This window comes from Chlorocebus sabaeus, chromosome 9, assembly GCF_047675955.1.
Source record: "Chlorocebus sabaeus isolate Y175 chromosome 9, mChlSab1.0.hap1, whole genome shotgun sequence".
NCBI lineage: Eukaryota > Metazoa > Chordata > Mammalia > Primates > Cercopithecidae > Chlorocebus > Chlorocebus sabaeus.
Window position 1 is genome coordinate 60,417,458 of NC_132912.1, and position 15,086 is coordinate 60,432,543.

Consider the following 15,086-nt stretch of genomic DNA (forward strand, 5'->3'; position numbering starts at 1 on the left):
ATTTGCCTCCAGAAAAAGGATATGCATTAAGTGAAACATGAACCTGATGGTTTGCAATTATGGGACAATTTGTAAGCATGTACTTAAAGGCCAAAGTGGAACGTTAAGAGCATGAAAATGGCTGCATGGAGTGGTGATGGACTTACAACTGATTTTCCAAAAAGGTTTCCAGCGTCACACTTACCATTACCACTCTTGTATTATAAATGAAAATGGGGTCACTGCTGATTGGGGGGTGCCCCTGCTGGGGAGGAGAATGCTGGCTACAATATGATAAGGCTGGCAGTCATTATAAACAAGGCTCGGCTTCAGTGTTGTACTCACCTGTAACATTCCTCCCTCCTGCCCTTCTTTAAATTAAAAAAGTAGCACATTCTCAACTGTAAAATATCTCAACAATTCAGAATTACGAAAAGTGAACTGGCTGGCTGGGAGTTCAAGACTCCCAGTTATAGACTCACGCCTATAATCCCAGCACTTTGGGAGGCTGAGGCAGATGGATCACCTGAAGTCAGGAGTTCGAGACCAGCCTGACCAACATGGTGAAACCCCATCTTTACTAAAAACACAAAATTAGCCAGGCGTAGTGGCTCACGCCTGTAATACCAGCTACTCAGGAAGCTGAGCAGGAGAATCACTTGAACCAGAGAGGCGGGGATTGCAGTGAGCCAAGATCGCGCCATTGCACTCCAGCCTGGGCAACAAGAGCGAAAACTCCATCTCAAAAAAAAAAGGAAAAGAAAAGTGAACTGACAATGAGAAACCACTAAATAAGGGTTTTCAAATCTTATCATGACCCATAGAAAGAAATACATTTAACGAAAGTCAATCCAGTGCACACACACACTCACATGCACAACTAAAATGAGTTCTGTGGAGGCCGGGTGCAGTGGCTCACGCCTATAATCCCAGCACTCTGGGAGGCTGAGGCAGGCAGATCATTTGAGGTCAGGAGTTTGAGACCAGCCTGGACAACAAGACAAAACCCTGTTTCTACTAAGAATACAAAATATTAGCCGGGTGTGGGGACGGGCACCTGTAATCCCAGCTACTCGGGAGGCTGAGGCAGGAGAATTGCTTGAACTTGGGAAGCAGAGGTTACAGTGAGCCAAGATTGTGCCAGTGCACTCTAGCCTGAGCCACAGAGCAAGACTCCATCTCAAAAAAATTAAAATGAGTTTTGTGAAATATGTCCTCCATCACATGCCATGCATTATAGATTTTTTTCTTTTCATTTTTCAAAATCATAACTGCACATAATCTAAGAATCAACTACTGTAAAAACCGTGTTGAGAAAACAGCAGATTCCAGCCGTTAGGTCAGGTTTTCCCTTTCTAGGTGACACTTCCAACTTCTAGCTGACTCTTGATGTTTACACCCAAATATCTCTTAGAAATGTCTGCATATAGGCTGGGCGCGGTGGCTCATGGCTGTAATCCCAGCACTTTGGGAGGCTGAGGCGGGCGGGTCACCTAAAGTCGGGAGTTCAAGATCATCCTGACCAACATGGAGAAACCCCGTCTCTACTAAAAATACAAAATTAGCCGGCTGGGCACAGTGGCTCATGCCTGTAATCCCAGCACTTTGGGAGGCCGAGGCGGGCAGATCACGAGGTCAGGAGATTGAGACCATCCTGGCTAACATGGTGAAACCCCATCTCTACTAAAAATACAAAAAAATTAGCCGGGCATGGTGGCGGGTGCCTGCAGTCCCAGTTACTTGGGAGACTGAGGCAGGAGAATGACGTGAACCCAAGAGGCGGAGTTTGCAGTGAGTCAATATCGTGCCACTGCACTCCAGCTTGTGCGACAGAGCGAGACTCCGTGTCAAAAAAAAAAAGCCAGGCGTGGTGGCCCATGCCTGTAATCCCAGCTAATTGGGAGGCTGAGGCAGGAGAATCGCTTGAACCCGGGAGACGGAGGTTGCGGTGAGCCGAGATTGCGCCATTTTGTATTATTCCCCAACTTTTCAGTTTTAGCACTCCACTTTCTACCTTGGAAGAGAAGGACTTAACCCTTTACTCCCCACAAATCCCTCTCCCTGCAAGCTACCCCTCACGCTTGTCCTTTCCAATCTCTCCACTGATTAAACTGCAGTGCTGGCTGGAGTAATTTTCATAGCTAACCTTATTATGACCATGTGAGCTATCAGAGTGAGCAAGATAACACATGATTTCATTTCTTTTCCCGTACAACTTCTTGTTTTGCTTAATTTTCTATGAATTTATCAATTTTTAACTGAAATTTTGATATCAGTTGTCTAAATCTACTCTCAGTGAGTTTTTTCACATCTGATGTTTTATTCGTATTTCTTCTTCAAAAAGAAATCCTCCTGGGGCCTTCGGAGGTCCTTCCATCTGGACCAATGCACAGAATTCCCTTTACATCTTTTGGGATACACCCTAAAGAAGATCCGGTCTTTGTTCATGTTCATGGAGAAATCCTTCAACGTGAAAGGCAAGTTTTTCACATCCAGTATGTCTGAAACGTTTTTATTCTACCTTCATTTTTTTTTTTTTTTTTTTTGAGATAGAGTCTCACTCCTTCACCCTGGCTAGAGTGCCCTGGCGCAACCTCAGCTCACTGCAACCTCTGCCTTCTGGGTTCCAGAGATTCTCCTGCCTCAGCCTCTGGAGTAGCTGGGATACAGGCATGCACCACCACACCCAGTTAATTTTTACATTCTTAATGGAGACAGGGTTTTGCCACGGTGGCCAGGCTGGTCTCGAACTCTCCTGGTCTCAAGTGATCCGCCTGCCTAGGCCTCCCAAAGTGCTGGGATTACAGGATACCTTCACTCTTGAATGAGTTTGGCTGTGTGCAGAGTTCTAGGCTGGGGATCAATTTCATTGAGCATGATGAAGGCATCACTCCCCCACCTCCTATATTCAGATGTATCGAGAAGCCCAAAACCACTCAGATTTCTGATCTCTGTACTTGACCTGTTTCTTTCTTTGTGTAACTGGTGTATCACCCCTTTCTCCCAAGCATATTGACATTTGAGGGTACTAGTTTGGGTCTGCCTTCATCTACTTGGCTCAACATTTCATACACCCCTCCATAGAGAAGCTAATAACCTATTTCAGGCAATATTTTTCTCAATGATTTTGCCACTTGCATTCTTCTGTTTTCCCTTTCGGTTAGCTCCCATCAATTGATGTGGGAAGCCTTGCTGATGCTTTAATTTTCTTACCTTTTCTGCCTTATTTATTATTCACCTCCTCATTTGTTTGCTCTATTTTCTGAAAGACTCCCTGAACTTTATTTTCTAATAATACTACTGATATTTTTGCTCTGCCCTTATTTTTTTTAAATTTTCAGATAACTTTGTTTTCTAACTGTTCCTTTTTATTGTATCCTGTTCTTATTTCACGGATATAATAATTTTTTTCAAAATGTTCTTTTCTCTAAACAGACTTCCTTTCAAATTGCTTTTTTCCATTTGTTTTGCTTTCCTTCATTAGGCACTTTCTTTAGCCATCTAGTAATCCCTGGCAGTCCTCATGACTAAGAGTGAATGACTCAGGAACTAGCTGGAAGCTCTGAGTCCCCGGGCAGCTAAGTTTCTGTCTAGGATGATCTGGTTGGGTCATTTGCTGGGAAATCCTTGCTGTGAGCATCATTTGTATTGTTTTCCCATCTTAGGCTGGTTAGATTCCACAGTGAGGACCCTTTTCATCTCTAAGGGCCTGGCTGTCAATGTTCTAGAAGCTAAAAGGGTCAGAAGACTAGAGAATGGAAGTGGTCTCTATATTAACTCTCAAGAATACCTGGAGGCTCCTAGGCCCTTGGTTTTTCCTTCTGCAGAAATGTGCAACATGCAGCTAAAGTCGGAGAGGCCAACACCCAGCATCATGGTGGAAGGAAAGGGATCGAAGGATATAATTGCATCAGCTGCTTTCAAACTATTCTTGTACTCAGCAACCTCTGATGCCCACGTTCCCCTCCCCCCACCAAAAAGTCTCATGCCTTCCACTCCTACATTATAAACCGAATCATTCATGTACTCTTTGCTTGCAAAATTTTTCTTGCTGTTGTTTTATTTCTCATTCTCCTTGTCCTCATGCATTGATTTCTTTTTTACAACTCCCTTTATCTTATGTGGGGTTTTAGGAGAAAGCAAAATCAGATGTGTCTACTCAGACCACTATTTTTTACCCAGACCTCTAGGAAGATTTCAAAGTATTTTTAATTGCCACCTTTTTATTCAGCAAAGTGAAAAAATCAGGAAGTATAGTCTATTATTACACAAAAGAAAGGGCAAAAGAGACTTGGCACATGTAATTAAGGTTGCTAATCAACTGATCTTAACATATGGGGAACATCTGAGCATCCAATGTAATTACATGAGCCCTTAAAAGCACAGCTTCCTGCCAGCTGAGGGCAGAAGAGGAAGGCAGAGTAGCAGCAGCAGGATTTGATGCACTGTTGCTGGATCTGAGTAGAGGGGCCACATGCAAGGACTAGTGAGGGGCTCTAAAGGCTAAGAGTAGCCCTGGCTGATAGTCAGCAAGGACTCAGTCCTACTGTAGCAAGAAAGTGCACTCTGCTGAAAACCTGAATGAGCCTGGAAGTGAATTCTTCCTAGAGCCTCCAGAGAGGAGCACAGCCCTGCCAACAATTTGATTTGGGCTTTGTGAGACCCTAAGGAGGGAATAAGTTGAGCTATGCTGGGCCTGGACCTCTGACCTACAGAAATTGTGAGATTTAATACAGGCAGCCTTCTGCAACCACAGTTCTGTATCCATGGATTCAGCTAACTGGGAATGAAAAATATTTGGTGGAAAAAAAAAAAACATACAAGTAAAAAATACAGTAAAACCGCCTGCAATCCCAGCACTTCGGGAGGCCGAAGCAGGTGGATCACGGGGTCAGGAGATCGAGACCATCCTGGCTAACATGGTGAAACCCCATCTCTACTAAAAGCACAAAAAATTAGCCAGGTGTGGTGGCAGGGGCCTGGAGTCCCAGCTACTCGGGAGGCTGAGGCAGGAGAATGGCATGAATCTGGGAGGCGGAGCTTGCAGTGAGCCGGTATCACGCCACTGCACTACAGCCTGGGCGATAGAGAGAGACTCCGTCTCAAAAAAAAAAAAAAATACAGTAAACAACTATTTCCACAGCATTTACTTTTGTTTTTGAGACAGGGTCTTGCTCTGTCGCCTAGGCTCGAGTGCAATGGTGCAAACTTGGCTCACTGCAGCCTAGACCTCCCAGGCTCAAGCAATCCTGCCTCAGCCTCTCAAGCAGCTAGGACTATAGGAGTGTGTTACCATGCCCAGCTGATTTTTAAATTATTTGAAGAGACAGGGTCTCACTATATTGCCCAGGCTGGACTCGAACCCCTGGGCTCAAGCAATTCGCCTGTCTCAGCCTCCCAACATGCTTGTATTATAAGCGTGAGCCCCCGCACCCAGCCAGCTTTCACACTGTATTAGGTATTTTTAAGTAATCTGGAGATGGTTTAAAGTTTAGGAAAGAATATGTGAAGGTTATATGCAAATACTACACCATTTCATATTAAGGACTTGAGCATCTATGGATTTTGGCATCATGGAGGAGGTGTGTCCTGGAATCAAACACCCTTGGACAATGGAGGGATGACTGTATAAAAAGAATGGGGAGGTCGGGCACCATGGCTCACGCCTGTAATCCCAGCACTTTGGGAGGCCGAGGCAGGTCAATCACAAGGTCAGGAGTCCCAGACCGGCTTGGCCAAGATGGTGAAACCCTGTCTCTACTGAAAATACAAAAATTAGCGGGGTGTGGTGGCAGGCGCCTGTAATCTCAGCTACTTGGGAGGCTAAGGCAGAGAACTGCTTGAACCTAGGAGGCAGAAGTTGCAGTGAGCTGAGATCGAGCCACTGCACTCCAGCCTGGGCGACAGTGCCAGACACTGTCTCAACAACAACAAAAAAAAGGATGGGGAGGCCGGGCACAGTGGCTCACGCCTGTAATCCCAGCACTTTGGGAGGCCGAGACGGGCAGATCACGAGGTCAGGAGATCGAGACCATCCTGGCTAACACGGTGAAATCCCGTCTCTACTAAAAACACAAAAACATAATTAGCCGGGCGTGGTGGCGGGCACCTGTAGTCCCAGCTACTCAGGAGGCTGAGGCAGGAGAATGGCGTGAACCCGGGAGGCGGAGTTTGCAGTGAGCCAAGATCTCGCCACTGAACTCCAGCCTGGGGGACAGAGCAAGACTCTGTCTCAAAAAAAAAAAAAAAAAGGATGGGGAAAGGGGGCAGAAAAAGAATATCAACTCAGAACAGAGTGGACCTTTAACTTAAAACTTTTTGTCTCTTTTTAGAGACAGGGTCTTTAATTCCCAGCTTCACATGGTCCTCCTACCTCAGCCTCCCAAGTAGCTGGGACCACAGGTGTGTACCACCATACCAAGTTAATTTTTAATTTTTTTTTGTAGAAATAGTGTTTCACTATGTTGCCCAGGCTAGTCTCAAACCCCTGGCTCAAGAGATCCTCCCTCTGCAGTCTCCCCCAAAGTGCTGGGATTATAAGCATGAGCCATCATGCTCAGCCCAAAACTTTTAGATTTACAGAAAAGCTCATTATCTCTCCTATTGCCAGATTAGCTCTATCAAACATCACTGCAACAACACAACTCCCTCAAGAACCAGCTGTTTGTGAGCCTTGGATCCAGATTAAACTCCGGCCAGTGCTTGGCAGCCCCACACCCAAAGGAGTCAGGCCCCTGGCTCCTCCCACAGGGACCTTCAGAGGGGGAGGATGGCCGCCTGCATCCCTCCAACAGGGTCTCCTTCTACCTCCAGTTCTTTAGCATCCCCTGATTCCACCTTGCTCTCTTTGGATGATGCCCATTTCAGGAGCTTGCTGGAAATGTGGAATCCCAATTCCCTTCAATCTGCATTTCACTAAGATCCTGAATAAGATGAAAATTTGAGAAGCTCTGAGACAACAGGCTCATTTTTTATATATAAATAAAAGGTCATGAGGGAGGAAGAGGGGAGAGAAGCCCCAAGGGAAGGAAGCCGGATGACACGACAGTGCAGAAAAGTGAACTGAGTGTTGGGAAGGCCAGGCCCAAACCATGTGGCCTGACCCTGCACAGAGGCACTGCGAGCTCCCCAGGCTTCCCTAGAGTGACGTCCCTGGAGTGTCTGCCCCTCCTATGGGATAATCACATGCCTCACAACCCTCCAGCACTACTCTGCTGACGGTTCCAGAGATCTGCATCTTTCCACACAAGCACGAGGCACAAATACCAGACAGAGCATGGACCAAGGGGCCCCACCTGGAATCCCTAAGCCTTCACCCACCCAGACACTCAGGAGCTTTCCTAAACCCCTCCCGCTCCAATACCTCCTCTCCCCTCCCCTCCTCTCCCCTCCCTTCCCCTCCTGAAGGCACAGGTCAGTTCCTCATGACCTCACAGGGAAGGTCTGAAGGTCTCTTACCCAGCTCTCTACTTCTAACCCGACCCCTCTTCTGGCCCCTCTTTTTCCTAAGGACCCAACTGACAACGACAACACCCACCACCCATATCCTGAGCTATACCCCATGCCCCCAAATTATCCTTGCTATCTCCTTCCCTCTCATTCTCTGAAGCCAATCCTTCAACACCACCTGGCCTTTGAGGCTCCCAGAACTGGCCTCTGACCTGATCATAGGCCCATCCCAGGGAAGGGCAGCCACATCCCCCAAGGAAGGTGGAGTTCCTGCTGCACCTCCAGTAGCACCTGGGGCCTGGACATTCCTACCATCTGAGAAGGGGGTCTCTAGAGCCCGCTAGGTGCTGGGGAACATTCACAGGCCAAAGGAACAGGCAGGCCCAGGAAGAGAAGCCTAGGAGGAGGCAGGCGAATATGAAAGGGAATGGGCCCCAGTAGGAGAGAAAATCACTAAGGCAGGCCAGGGCAGGCTGCTCAGCTGCCCACAGGAATCTCACCCTCTGAGGGTGGAAGGAGGGGCTCGGCTCCCTCTGACTCACCCCTTAGAGCCAGAACTGTCCATGTACATCCCTGATCCATTCCCTCATTAACCCAAACACCACACCCAGGGGCCAACAGAAACACTGCAAAATCAGACACCGTGGCATGTGAACCTATGGATTATATCAAAAGAGAAAAAAAAAAGTAATTTAAAAAAAAAAAACCACTATGGTGGCAGCAACCACTCACTGGGGTGAAGAAGTTTGACTCTTTACCGTGGGAAGTCACTACACAGCTGCACAATGTCGGGGGGGCTGGATCCCCTACTTTATCACAGGGTGACAAACACTACCCTGGCACAGGGTGGGGAAGGTGGGCCCCCGGCTTCCAAGTTCATCAAGCCCCTGACCGCCAGCTCTGGACGGCCTCCACGCGGAGGCACAGGAGAGGCTGGGCCCCAGCCCTGAGCTCCACTGGGCTCTCCAATGGGCCTGAGGGTCTCAGTGCCTGGCATCCTGTAAAAACCCTGATATTAGCGACTGAAGCACTATGAATTTCCACCACCAAAAACCCACAACCCAAAACCTGCTGAGTTTCAGGACACCGAGGTGTCTCCTCATTAACCTGGTGAGAGGAGGCCTCTGTCTACCTCAGTGCTGTCATCAGGAAAGCAGCAGAGTGGGTGGATGTGGGTCGGGGAGGCCTCAGCAGGAAAAGCACTGGGCCTGGAATGGAGGTCACCTAGTCCAGTGACTTCCAAGCTTACTATTTTTATTATTTTTTAAGCTACAGGAGGCTTTGTTCAAAGAAACTCTGACCCAGAAACCCAACATAGAGGCAGGCAAAGCAGGACACTTTTATCTTCAGGTGGCTGGGGAAAGGGAGACTTCACAAGGTGCACACTAAAAACCATGGGCCTAGTGCGGCTGATGCCACGCTCCACAGGACAGCAGAAAGGCTCAAGGAGCTGCCTCCAGAATCTTATGGCGACTAGTTCAACAGAACTGTAATAGGCCTGGAAATGCATGTTTTGAAGAGCTGTCATTCACAGCAGCTTGGAAAAGCCCCCACTGGCCAAATCTGGAACAATCTGAGTGGCAAAATAAACAATAATAACAATGGATTTTAACTCATTGAATAAAATAAGAATTCATGAGCCCATTCTAATACAAACAGAGAGATAAACAAACAGGAGAGAAGGAAAAGTTCTGTGTAGCACAATGATACATAGCTACAGCAGTTCCGTATAGTTAATGATAAATGTAGGAGGAATCATGGAATTAAATCATCGCATTCAACACCCATGACAGAAACAACCGACTGTGCCAAGAATCTACAATGGGTCCTAAAACCAGTGATGAGTTTGATGTGAAATAGCATACCGTATTTGCATAGTCTCAAAGTATCTCCCCACAGGACACTCACAAAAGAACAAAACAGTAAGCTAGAGGAGAGAAACCCAGCAGACATCACCATAAGCAAGTGATCACTGTTAGTATCACCGGTAATGACTCAGATCCACATCATGTGCCTCCCAAGGGGATGTACCCAGGACTCACCATTTCTGCAGTATTCCTGACAAAACTGCAAATCTTGCATCTAACCATGAGGAAACAACAAACAAACTTAAATTAAGGGAGATTCTACAAAATAACTGGCATCAAGTAACTCAAACACAGAGTTTGTAGTCCTTCTTAAAAAAAAAAAAAAAAAAGCAAACAAAACATTCAGGCCTTGGGCCCCATTGGAGATTTTCACTTTTACGTTTTAGAGACAGGGTTTCACTCTGTGACCCAGGCTGGAGTGCAGTGGCACCGTCACGGCTCACTGCAGCCTTGACCTCCTGGGTTCAAGTGATCTTCCCGCCTCAGTGCACACCTGCAGTTCCAGCTACATAGAGAGATGGGGTCTCCCTATGTTGCCCAGGCTGGTCTCAAACTCCTGCTTAAGCCATCCTACTGCCTCGGGCTCTCAAAGTGCTGGGACCACAGGCATGAGCAACCACGCCCAGCACCCATTAGAGATTTTCAGAATGATTCATCAGGCAGCTCATTCAACTGCACCAGCAGCCTCAGGGCAACACCTGCCCACCCAGGTGAGGCAGGGTCTGGTCACCCACACTTGCCACCCACCCTACCCCCACTTCTCAAATGGCTAGGCAAAAGGAGGCCTGGCACCTTGGCTTCCAAGTTGAGGTCCCAACCTACTTCCCTCTGCCATTGAAGATGAAGCTGCCCACTCACGGGAGGATGCTAGGCCAAGGCAGGCTTGGTGCACATGCCCTATACCCTGATCATCATGACAGGCCTGTTTCTGAAAATCTAAGTCTACAAGAAATGTCTATACACAGCATCCTTTTACATGCCCCTGGTAAGAGCATATCAGAGCCTCTTCCTCACCCAGTTGCAAACAAATGTGGAGAGTCTGGGCCCAATCTACACTAGTATTCCCAACGTGAACAAGAACCTACGCCAAGGTGCTGTGCCTCCAGACTTCAGGAGGACCGGGCTGGGCCCTGTGGCCTCCCGAGATCAGCAAGCTTGAAGCAACCCACCCAGCAATCCATCAGTGCACAGGCTCGCTTGCCAAGCCCATGGGGTGAAAAGGCTTTTGCTGTGGGAGACAAGCACCTGAAGACTTGTTTCTACATGTTCAGGGCACTGCTGCATGCAAGACACCCAGAATGAGGCCGTGGAGACCAACTCCAACTCAGAGTGGGACCTGTGCCTGACTCAGGGGACTCAGAACATGACCCCCTTCACTAAATGCAGTCAAATAGGTGCTGGAGGGCAGAGAGGAGGAGGTGGTGGTGGTGGTGGCAAGCTGGTCAGGAAATGCTCCCTAGAGCAGCTGTTTTAAATGTGTACTAGATGAGGGCAGCACATACAGAAGCTCCCCAGTTTGGGATCAAGAGCTGTGCCTGAAGATAGGGAGGAACACACTACAACCCAACCTGACAGCAGGCAACTCTCTCACCCCAAGACTGCCCCTCCAATGAAGATGATTAACAGAGCCTTCAGTGTATCCCCAGCTCCAGGCTGGGACCCGCATGATGATACCAAGACAAAACCAGCATGGTCATCCTTGCAGGGCTGACACCGTCGGGGAGGGAGCCACTCCTGAACACCACATTTTCCAAGTGATGAGTGGCCTGTTCCTGGTGAGAAATAAACTTTGCTCCAATAACTGGGTCTTTAAAGGCTGGCTGTTATAGGAGCTGTTCCAGTAGGCTGCAGGGATTTGACCTACATGCCTAATGTAGATTTGAAGTGTTCTCTTTGCACAGGTCACAAAGACACTACATAAGAGAATTTAGAATTATATTTGCTCTTCATTCTCTGTTTCCATGCCTGAAAAGCATAAAGATTATGGCTATAAGATGCTTAAAAATCTTTGTACACATTGCACAGTCAGCTAGAATATACTGTCAGTCTTCCATATATCCACAGGTTCCACATCCACAGATTCAAGTAACCAGGATCAAAAATATTCAGGAAAGGCTGGGCACAGCGGTTCACACCTGTAATCCCAACACTTTGGGAGGCCGAGGGGAGTGGATCACCTGAGGTCAGAAGTTCAACACAACCTGACCAATATGGTGAAACCCCGTCCCTAATAAAAACAGAAAAATTAGCTGGGCCTGGTGGCGCACGCCTATAGTCTCAGCTACTCAGGAAGATGAGACAAGAGAATTGCTTGAATCTGGAAGGCGGAGGTTGCAGTGAGCTGAGAATGCGCCATTGCTCACCAGCCTGGGCAACAGAGCAAGACTCTGTCTCAAAAAGAAAAGGAAAAAAAAAGTACAAATGCTTTAAATTATGTAATACTTATATTGCATTTACATTGTATGAGTTATTATAAGTAATCTAGAGATGATTTAAAGTATATGGGAGGAAGTCCATAGGTTATATGCAAATACTACTAAGTGCGGGGGCTAAAACCAATCTCCCTTGGAGACAGGACACCAAGGGACAACCATACTGTGTTTTTTTTTTTTTTTTTTTTTTTGGAGACGGAGTCTCGCTCTGTCACCCAGGCTGGAGTGCAGTGGCCGGATCTCAGCTCACTGCAAGCTCCGCCTCCCGGGTTTTCGCCATTCTCCTGCCTCAGCCTCCCGAGTAGCTGGGACTATAGGCGCCCGCCACCTCGCCCGGCTATTTTTTTTGTATTTTTTAGTAGAGACGGGGTTTCACTGTGTTAGCCAGGATGGTCTCGATCTCCTGACCTCGTGATCCGCCCGTCTCGGCCTCCCAAAGTGCTGGGATTACAGGCTTGAGCCACCGCGCCCGGCCCATACTGTGTTTTAAGACAAAAACCCCACCTCAAAGGATGGCAGGCTGGAAAACTTCTGAGTCTAGGATGGGACACTTTCCAGCCCACCCCAGGCCTGCCTCCCCCAGCCCAGGGGGAAAAGATTTACAGGGCTAAAACAAAACAAACAAACAAAAATCCTTTCCAAAGAAGCCATGAAAAGTGAAGCCCAGTGGGGAAAAATAAAACTAAGTGTGCCTTGCGAATGTCAAAAGAGAGGAGGAAGCGGGGGCAGAATTTTTTAAACTGCAAATCAACGGTGAGAAACTACTGGAAAAGGCTGAGAGGAAATCAAGAGTCAGGAGAAAGCAGATCATCCCCTAAAACAGAGCTAGAAAGGCAGGGGGCCCCTTGGGTAGCTGAGCAGGAGAGTCAGGGTCTCATTCCCAGGGACGCAAGCTCTTCCCCACAAAGCCCCAACCTTCGCCAGAATGCAGGGGTTGTGCAGGCAGTACAGTGAAATCAGGACAGCCACCTCAAACTGTTTTCTGCTGCAAAACTATTACAAAATACAAATTTACAGTCCCTCTTCTGGACTATTTATTTATCTTCAACATACACCAAAACATCTTTATAGAAAATGCTTTGTGTTTCTTCCAAAAGCAAACAACATTTACGACCTGATTCTGATCCTGTTCTCCAGCTGGAACAGGGCGGGGCGAGTGGCACCAGATGGCCAGGGAGGCTTAGGGCTGCCCTTTCACCCAGGAGGGCTCCAGTTATCCCCCACCCCCACCCCCATGCCCCAAAGATAACCTCGACAGCAGGGCTGTGGGCCAAGGGGGCTTTCTCGATCTAGCTCCATTCCCAAGACATCGCCGGCACCGAGGAACAACTGCTGTACACTGCACACCCAGAGGGGAAGGACTGCAGAGCCGGGGCTGGTGAACCTGTTTAAAGTCGGCAACTTTCAGGAAAGCAAGTGGGTAAAGACTGCAAAACCACGAAACAGACTAACAAAGCAAAGACGCACGCATGACAGTGCGGCTGGCTGAGGCTATGCTTCTCAAACATGAAAGTGCATTCAGGCCAGGCACGGTGGCTTGGGCCTGCAATCCCAGCACTTTGGCGGATTGCTTGAATCCAGGAGGTCAAGGTTGTAGCGAGCCTTAATTGTACCACTGAGTGCAGAGTCAGACCCTATCTCACAAAAAATAAAAAATAAAAAATTTTAAAAAGCATTCGAATCACTTGGGTCACTTTGTTAACAATGCAAATTCTGATTCAGCTGATCTGGGTGGAGGCCCCCAAGGTTCTACAGTGCAGTAAGTTCCCAGGTGATGCCCATCCTGCCTATCAGCAGGTCTGTAGATGGCACTTTGAATAGTAAGGATGTAACACTGACACACAGAAGGAAAACCACCATTCAAGCACGTCATGGGAAGGAAGCCACCCATCTTTATTGTGCTTGATTTGTGAGGATGCAATCAGCTTCCCTGGAGAAATGCTTTAATTTTGGGATTTGTTCGGGATTTTGGTGCATCCCACTGGATTCTCACAGATTATTTTTATTCCCATTTCTCAGCTGTAAAAGCTACTCTAACCAAATGATAGAGACCTGCCTCTTCCAAGACTACCGCCCTCCTGTGTCGTGCCCAGCAGAAACACAGCCTACAGCAGTAGTGACACAGGCTGTACCCTGAAGACAATGGGAGGAAGTCAGACGGGCAGCAGGCACAGGGGGGCCTGGCACACAGTGCTGGTTAGGGCTGGCGGGCCCAGAGGATGGAGGCTGGGCCAGGAAAGGCAGATAAAGGGCCAGAAACACAGCCTGAAAGGTTACCAGGAAAAGAACATTTTGTCTCCTAGAACCTATTAACAAAATAGAGGCAAAATTTAAACCGAGTCTCCACCCTCAAAGAGGCATGGGGATATTGTTTTCGTTTTTACTTTTAACAAGTTTGTTTTTACATTTAAGAGCTTGGCCTCACTTTGGCAAGAGGTAAAATTAAAAGCTTTACTTCCCTCTCCCTGGATTCAACTTCACAAGAGAGGGGCTACACTAATAAACAAAAGTAATGTGCCATTTCCAAGAAAAGCCAAGGCAAGGTCCAAGGTAAGACTACTCATCAGTGAGCTCCAGGGGCCACACTCAGCACCTGAGAACTGGGAGTGTGTGTTTGGGCTCCGGGTGGATCGGTTTCCACTTGAAAACTACGGGCATCTTTTGAGGTGATCATCACCACCGCTCGAAACGCCCAGGAAAAGAGGGGCCCTTTGTTAATTCCATCTGATGACATTTTCTTCCAAAGGATCCTGAGTTGGCAAGAGAGATTCCAGATCGTGACCAACCATTTTGGAGTTAGAGTCACAGAACTCCAAGGGTTACAGCTAAAATGTTCCCGAAGTTCCTCTAAGCAACACTTCCATTTTCCAGTCAGAATCTGCACCCCAGGAAGTGACCCGCCAAGGTCACCCAGGAAGCCAAAATTCAAACCCCAGCTTCTACATTCATGTGTTTTTCCCAGAAAGAACACTGAGCTGCCTTGATCGTGACTTTCCCAGTCTTGTTTGGGTCCAACAACCTGTAAACTAAAAATAAAATTCTAAGCCCCATAACCAACTAAACAAACCCTCTTGGCCACAAGGATCCCAGAGAAACCTGAAAAACAGCTCTTGGCCACGACGAGAAGGGAGGTTGGAAAGGCCTCATTACATACCTCCTCCATTTCGGGATTTAGACACAACAACTGACCATCATTAATGTTAAAACAGAGATCATTAAGACTAAGAAACAAGACTCTTTGTGACAATAAGATATCGAAATATAAAGAGGATCGAAGGCCATGACAGACAAGGGTTAAGTCACTCACCCCACTGCTGTAACCCAGTGTATTGGTAATGGACTTCCTTATCTTACCAGT

The 15,086-nt window shown here is 47.5% G+C and overlaps 1 protein-coding gene across 2 annotated transcripts in view; it reads right to left on the bottom strand.

Annotated features, from left to right (window-relative positions):
• The window catches only part of TSPAN14 (tetraspanin 14), a 64,073-nt gene that overhangs the window by 36,064 nt on the left and 12,923 nt on the right, over positions 1–15,086 (bottom strand). The window contains exon 1 of one of the 2 annotated variants that reach the window (XM_007962774.3): positions 9,471–9,505. The exons of the other annotated variant lie outside the window; for it this stretch is intronic. The gene's annotated coding sequence lies outside the window, so the exon portion shown is untranslated. Of the gene's footprint in view, positions 1–9,470; positions 9,506–15,086 lie in introns of those variants that run through there. 2 annotated transcript variants of the gene reach the window in all.